The sequence below is a fragment of the Alligator sinensis genome, unplaced genomic scaffold (genome assembly GCF_000455745.1).
Source record: "Alligator sinensis unplaced genomic scaffold, ASM45574v1 scaffold693_1, whole genome shotgun sequence".
In the NCBI taxonomy this organism is placed as follows: Eukaryota; Metazoa; Chordata; order Crocodylia; family Alligatoridae; genus Alligator; species Alligator sinensis.
The window spans coordinates 1,328,689-1,336,188 of record NW_005841987.1 but is presented as its reverse complement, the minus strand read 5'-3'; the positions used below and the strand labels follow the sequence as shown (position 1 = coordinate 1,336,188).

The 7,500-nt window shown below is 41.1% G+C and overlaps 1 protein-coding gene and 1 long non-coding RNA gene across 7 annotated transcripts in view; one reads left to right on the top strand and one right to left on the bottom strand.

The window, feature by feature from the left end:
* ZEB2 (zinc finger E-box binding homeobox 2) overlaps positions 1 to 7,500 on the bottom strand; it is a 134,823-nt gene that overhangs the window by 3,466 nt on the left and 123,857 nt on the right. The window lies entirely within an intron of this gene.
* The window catches only part of LOC112549887, a 155,376-nt gene that overhangs the window by 55,799 nt on the left and 92,077 nt on the right, over positions 1 to 7,500 (top strand). The gene's annotated exons all lie outside the window — the stretch shown is intronic.

Below are 7,500 nucleotides of genomic sequence, written 5' to 3'. Positions count from 1 at the left end.
TGCTTCTTATTCTCCATTTAAAATAAAACAACAGTGAGAAAACATTTGTACAACTTTTTGTATCCTGCCACCAAACTAAGTTCTACATGTATATGAACTGTGTTAGATTCAAACTGATTGTTCCTTACAGCATGGACCATATCTTCCTTTAGATTTGTCTGCATCAAAAAAGTAGCTTAATACATAATAGGAATTAAGAACATTAATAGCAACAATAATTATAAGGTATGTGACAAAGGGGTTGGTGCTCTTAAGAATCAGTTAAAGTTTTGCCATTGACATTTGGAGCAGGATTATGCCCCTAGTGATAACAGTGACAAAGAATAATACAGACTTCATGGCCAGGGAAAGCCATTACACATAAACCAGTTTGAAAATGGCTGAAACCGGTTTGAGATAAGCCTGATTGAACGTAGTATCAGACATAACTGATTTGGGTCACGCTGGTTTATGCAATGTTTGTCCCAGACCCCTTGCTGGTTTAAATTAAATCAGACTCCCCCAGCATCCTGGCATGCTCTCTGGGCTGGGCAGGGTTCTCTGATCCACAGCAGGACTGGCCTCCCCTCTGCTCTGTGGCTGCAGCTTCGGCAGAGATTTGCAGGCACAGCAGCATCTGCCTGGCTTCCTCCTGGTCTCTGCCTCCCCTCACCACTCCTATCCCCTCTGCCGTACACAGACACCTCTGCAATAGCTAGCAGACCACATGCTGACTACAGTCCATGCTGTAGCAGATAGGGCTTTTTAGAGCTAATCAACAGCTCAGCTGGTAATGTCCCTCCAGTCCTTCTTTGTTTAAGAAAAGTTTGAACTAATGAGAGAGGCTGTTTGTTTTCTGGTGGGGGGATAAAATGCTGTAAACAGAGCTGATAAATGCTCTGTTATCAAGGAGGCGGGGAACCCCTCCCTAATCCTGCCAGGGCCTGGCCACATCCCCCCTCCGCTCAGCCCTGAGGAAGGGAAGGGAGGGCTGCTCTAGTGCCCCACAAGCTTCTAGCTGGAGCCACTGCAGGCATGTGCCTGTATGTCTGGGATGTCTGTTCAGTTACAAAGTGATTTAGCCTAGCCAGGTTAGACTAACCTGCAAAGATTGAATCAATTCAGGGTCAGGCTTTTTGAATGTCTGTCCCTAGCCCAGGAGTCAAGCTTACTTTTAGGAAAGCTTCCATGGAGGGATGGAACCAGGACTGAGGGATCTTGTCCCTTGTGTATGAGCAAATACAAATATTCATATTCATATGAGCAGAACTGTTTCTACACAGAAATTACTCAGCACTGAATGCTAAAGTCATCTTCAGCTGTATTTCCTTTGGCATTTCAGGCAGTTTCTAACCAATGTTTGAAACTCAAAACCAGTGCCAAGCCTAAACACATCTGGTTGATTCCAGGCTGTAAATAGCACTGGAATGCCTTCAACACCTTCCGTAGCTGCCATACTTAAAGCTTTAATTCCAAAATAGAGCTGACAAAAATGCTTGTCAGCATGATGCCACAGGACAAAATTCAGAAAAGCATGATGCAACAGGAAGACATACAGACATCACATATGGTGCACAAATTGGAATTAGTATAGCCCTAGCAAGCAAACTTAGATTTCAGTATACTGAAATAAAATTAAACATTGGCATATTCATCCAGATTCTCATTTTCTAAATGTCAAATTATAAACTTAAGTGTCATTCAACTATAGGCTATATAAATATACATAATGACATTTAGTAATCACTGTAATTCTTTTATGTATTTAATACTGTAATTCAGTGTCTGTAAAATATGCTTTATATGGGTCTATAATTAGGAGCTGTCTTATTAGTGGATTATACCAATTCTTCTATATCTGCTAAGATGATGTGACCCCTATCAGACCAGAAATAAACTTTTCACTTGAGGCCCTACCATCCTTGCAGTTGTACCAATGGCATACTTTAAAATGGGGCAACTGTTATATTTTTTAAAAGCATGTATGTTGTGAAAGGGAGAGAAACAGAGACAGAGTGCTGCACTTCAAAGACTAGAACAGCTAGTAGCCTGGGCATAAAAATATATTCAACTACAGAATAGCCCCTCCTTGCCCTTTAAAAAAGTGTGGCAATGAATGAAGTATATGGGATAGCAGGCAAGAACATTCCAACAGAGAGCCAAGAGTCTGAGTAGATGGGATACTATCACTGACAGACCATCGCAGTAGGAAGGAAATCCAGCAGGAAGCAGAAAAATGTTTTAAGAACACTGAAGAATTTCAACATCCAGGAAAATTCAAGCTGTGCTTTTATGAATCTGATCAGCTGTCTTTTCTTTTGTAGTCACTGACAGTATACAAGAGCAGAGAAGGTCAGACATAAAAACTACCAGTTCCTCAAGAAAGTGGCTGAGAATGAATGACCAGAACTTGTGCTAATTTTGCCCAACCTAGTTGCAGTTACCCTCGAATTCCATTGTGAATGTTCACGTTTAACATGGTGTGACTAACGAATGCTCAAGGAATCCAAAAATCCTGTGTTGTGATATGAAGTTTCCCTATCTAGGGAGATCTGCCAGGAGGGAAGATACAAGAGAAACCACAAAGAGATTAGAATAAGTGACAAGAAAATTGAAGAAAGGGTTATGGGTGGAAATTCAGACTTAACTTTAAACTCCTTTCATCTGGCTTTTAATCAGTCCTTACATATATTTACAGGGATTGTTAATAATCACTTTTCTTTACCTTAGAGTACAATTTTAAAAATAAATGCAATATGAATTGAAATTTTAGAGTATTTAGCCTTTATTGTCTGTTCTATAAGTATATATAATTTTAAATATTTTAGCCCCATCAAATCAGTACCTGAATTGGAACTGTGGTTTGCTTTCAAACCCAAACCCAATCCAGATCTGAGCACCCTTACTTTACTAGTCTGTAAAGTCTGGGTGGTTATACAACTACTAAACTTAATGCGCTGTAACTATGGCCGCTTAATAAACATGTAGACATGTCCTCTGACTCATTGGCAATGCATAGGGGGTACTCACGGGTGTATGTGCACCTGCTGAGCTTGGCAGTGCACCCCCTACTAAAAGCACCACTGGCAGCTGTGGGCACTCACCCCCCACCCCTGCCACCACTGTGGCCACCTGCAGGAGCTCCCTGATTGCCACAGTCCCTCCACCGACACTGCCGCTGCTGTCTGCATCCAGGGGCATGCGGCGTTCATGCTCTGACTGCTTATTTTGCCCTCCCTTTGTGCCTCCCAATCCTTTTGTTACTCCTCTGCTCCCTTCTTTTAGATCTTTCACAGTACTGATTTTCCACATTCTCTGAATCTCTTCCATGAACCCTTTTACTCTATATTTCACCTCTTCAAAGCCTGAAAGCTCAAAATCTTCTCACAATTTGTTCTACCTGTCTACAGCTGCTCCTGCTCTTCCTCTACTTCCCAGTCCCTAGTTCCCCTGACCCAAACTACATCCTTTCCCTTTTCAAACTTCCCACTGTCTCCCAACTATGCTCCATCACTTTGGCTCCTCAGCTATTTACCCGCAAACCAACTCTTTCACCTGACTTCTGGCAACTTCTCTAACTCTTCAGTTGCCTTCCAACCAGCCTCCCTTTCCCTATTATCTGGTTGCTACTATCTAGCACCACTACCTCAAGAGAGATTCAGGGGAAGTGCAACAATGCAAGTTGCACTTCCCCCTTTGCTTCCATTATCACCCAAAGCTGACCTGCAACCGGGGGCAGCCCCTGAGCTGCTTCTGCCCCACTTCATCAGCAGTTTGCAGCTGTCTGAGGAGCTGTGGGGACAGCAGTGGTGATACACTGGTTGTCTCTTTCTGTCCCTTCCAGTCTCGCATTGTGGTCCCCACTGCCTGGGAGCAAGCACTGGAAGGAGGAACCCATGTCCCCCCCTCACTGGTCTCCTTGGCTGAAACAGCCAAGGGGTAGCCCCAGAGCCCCTGCCCCTATCCAACTATGGGCTACAGGAAGCAGCTGTGCAGAGTGCTGGACTTGGCCAAGGACAGCAGTAGTGGCAAATAGGTTCCTCCTCCCAGCACCTGCTTCTGCCCCATGGAGAACGCTGCAGGGGAGAAAGGCAGCCAGGCAGGAAGGACGTGCTGGAGGGAGGAACCCACTCCCTGCCACTACCACTACCACTGTCCCTGTTGGAGTCGGGCTCTTTGTGCATATGCTCCCCACACCCCCTGGCAAGAGTGGTTCTGGGGATCCACCTATGTTCAGGTCAGCCAGGGTCAGGGGTTGTAGTTGGGACATGGGTCCTCCTCTTCAAGCACCTGATCCCTGCCCAGCTCCCCTGTGCCCCTCACCAGCCTGGGGGCTGCAGCTAGTCCTCCAGAGGGGTGGTATGCCACACCCTCCTTTAAGGAATTCTAGATCATCCCATACCTATCTCTGACCCACGCCTTCACTGCATTTCATCCTATTCCCTGCTTATACCTAATAGTCCACTCATATCAGTCAACACCAATGTAGAATTCCAGGAAAGATTCCATGTTTAAAGTTTGATTAAGGAATGAGAAGATGAAAATATTTCTTATTTTATTTCTTAATTTGTGTTATTCCTAGAAAGAGCTATTTGGTTTATTATTTATATCCATATTAAGGACCTTCTGAACATTTTGATCTGAGAGAATGTGACAGCTTGAGCAAAGTTATTTGCTCAGATACCTCACAATGTATCTTAGAAGTGCATGGCGTGCAGCTGTTACAACATTAATTGAAATATGTTTTTAAATATATCAGGTTTCTGAACACTGGCAACAGTATGTTTTTCGAACTTAAATATTCCAGCCTTGAAAAAAGTAAATTTAATTTGGACATCATCTCTATTTTGAGTTAATAGGCCACACAATGTGACTGAAGTGAATTATTTGACATGAAAGGAAAAAAATGCTGTAACTAAAGGCAGTTAGTTTTTCTGCTTCTCTCTGTGTGTCAGCTCTCTGCATAATATACAGCACTTTGTATAACACTGTTGTAGTAAAATGTCTTGACTTCAGTTAGAGCAGAGATAGGCAAAAGCTAAGCAGTTTTTAAAATACCACCCTATATGTTTTACTGAACTTATTTGAGTAAATTCACAACTTATAAAGCTATTATTGAGTTATGCAAGACAGTTTAAATACGAGCCAACAAAACATTTAGACCATGGTATACCAGCAGATAATCTGTGTGCATCTACACGAGACGCTACTGTGCAATGGTTACCGTGCATTTATTTAGTACTTGTATAATCAAATACTAAACAAATACATAGTAACCAGACTTACTGCACAGTAGTGCTGGCAAATGCCTTTTTAGTGATGCTACTATGTAGTAGCCTAATAGTACTGCACAGTAGTGTATTAGCACTGTCCGTGCTGACACACGCTACTGTGCAGTATTATTACACTACTGCACATTTAGAGTCTTGTGTAGGTGTGTTCTGTATGTACTACACATTTACAGTAGACTTACTTCATAAATATTTCACAGAGATTTAAAGCAAATATTGGGATTTCTTTCTGTGGTTCCACCATCTGCAAAAATAGACCTTAGGGACTTGAGTTAAAAATAAAAGGATTACTAGACAACTAAATATTGCCTAAAATTTCATTTCTATATCACAAAAACTCTGAAGTCCAGTATCTCTTGACCTTAAAATTGAATACTATATTTCACTGAAAAACTAAGAATTTCAGTAGTTTAAAGCTACTACTACTTGCCCTGCAGAGTCATAAGCCATCAGATCTTAATCCTGTCACTGGTCCCAGACTAAATATTACCCATCTTTTGCCTCAGGCAAAGCTTTTTTTCTATTTTTCCTTGGGTAGGGGGCAGAATAGAAATCCCACGATTAGGAGGAAAAGAGAAAACATTTTTATGATAGTTTGGCTTTATTTTTTAAGGGCAGCTCTTTGAAGCTGCTTAGGGGTTTGGATGTTAGATGTAGTCCCAATGGAGATGGATTAGTGGCTAGAGTGCAGTGAGGCGGTCAAAGGTGCAAGATAAATGCAATTTATATATAATTGCTAGTGCTGCACCTGTTCTATTTTTAATAGATGACTCCTGTCTCCAAAACAAATTTCACAAGCACTGACTTTACTCTTTCTTTTGCTTTATTTGAGTATAAATTGGGACAGTCTAAACTTGTATCTGTGTAAAGGAGAGAAAATAATCTTTAAATAGCATGTAAATTTAATGAATCAAGCTCTAAATAAGGAAAACTCCTGAGATGGGAATTCAAAATACTAGCCAGAGAGCTGGTTTGCTACTGGGCTCAAGAACAATATTTAGTTTACAGAATCAATCTGGAAATAAAGCTAGTGCTTGCATCAGGACTGAAGCTACAAAAAATAAAAAGAGGTTTTAATAAAATATACCCGGGAAAACAAGAGAAGAATGAAAGCAACAGTGTAGTCATGAGGCAGCCCATTCAAATTATAAACTAGATTATGATGTAACACAAAATAGTAATGGTAAGATTCAAAATTCCTAGCTCATATTCCAAGAGAATTGTTCCAGCTTTTGTTGTGGTTTAGCCACACCACAAATTTCCTTGTGAGGCTCTGATAAAATATTCCTGTCAGGGTGGGCTAAAATTGTTGTGAACAAGCCAGCTTGACTCAATTTTGAATCTATCTCAACCAGTATTCATGGTGAGGATTGTCCTAAATATTCAGATGCCTTGGATACTGCATGTTTGGAAGCTCTGTTTGGTTAGCACTTCTGCTATCCTACTTTCTATAATCTTATCTACTTACTAGCTAAGATGACACTTCCTTTTCCATCCTTAAAGATGAATTCTGGGATACAACAATCTGATCTTTCTCCCTAAAGACATAACTGTGTTGAGACCTGGCAGTGAAAAGTGTCCAAGCCCCAACCCGTACCAGTTGGTTTACAGGAATCTGCATGAGTTTCACATATATCTTACTTTATACAAGGCCACTAAAACTAAACCCCATCGTTCATATAAGCTTTTTCAGATCCATTAAAAAAATCTTGGAAGTATTTATGTCCTACTTGAAACCTAAAATTACTGGAAGATGTTGTGCAGGCAAAACAATATGCATATATATTAGAGAAACATCCCAATTCTGAGGGCTTAATGAACTGAACATACTCATTTTTGAGATACACCCTTCCTAACATGTCTTATATATATGCTAAAAATTTTATATTAAAAACACTGGGAGTTTTTTTAGTTCCAGGCCTCTCAAGAAACAAGTTGACAGCAAAGCACCATTTTTTTGCATTTAAGTATTATAAAAATGGAAATAGGAATGAACTAATTCCAACTTCTGACCAATGCCTGACCAATAGCACTTCTGACCAAGAGAAGTGTGTAGATAGATGTAGAGCAGGGGGCCTACTATAGCTTCTGCTGCTTCTACTGCTTCCATAGCATGGGACTTCAAATCCACCATGTTTTCTTCTACTCCAACAGACCATTGGGCCACCCCTAACAAATCCTTTTTCTCCTGAGGTGTGGGGCGAGACAATTGGCATAGGATGTGGTTACA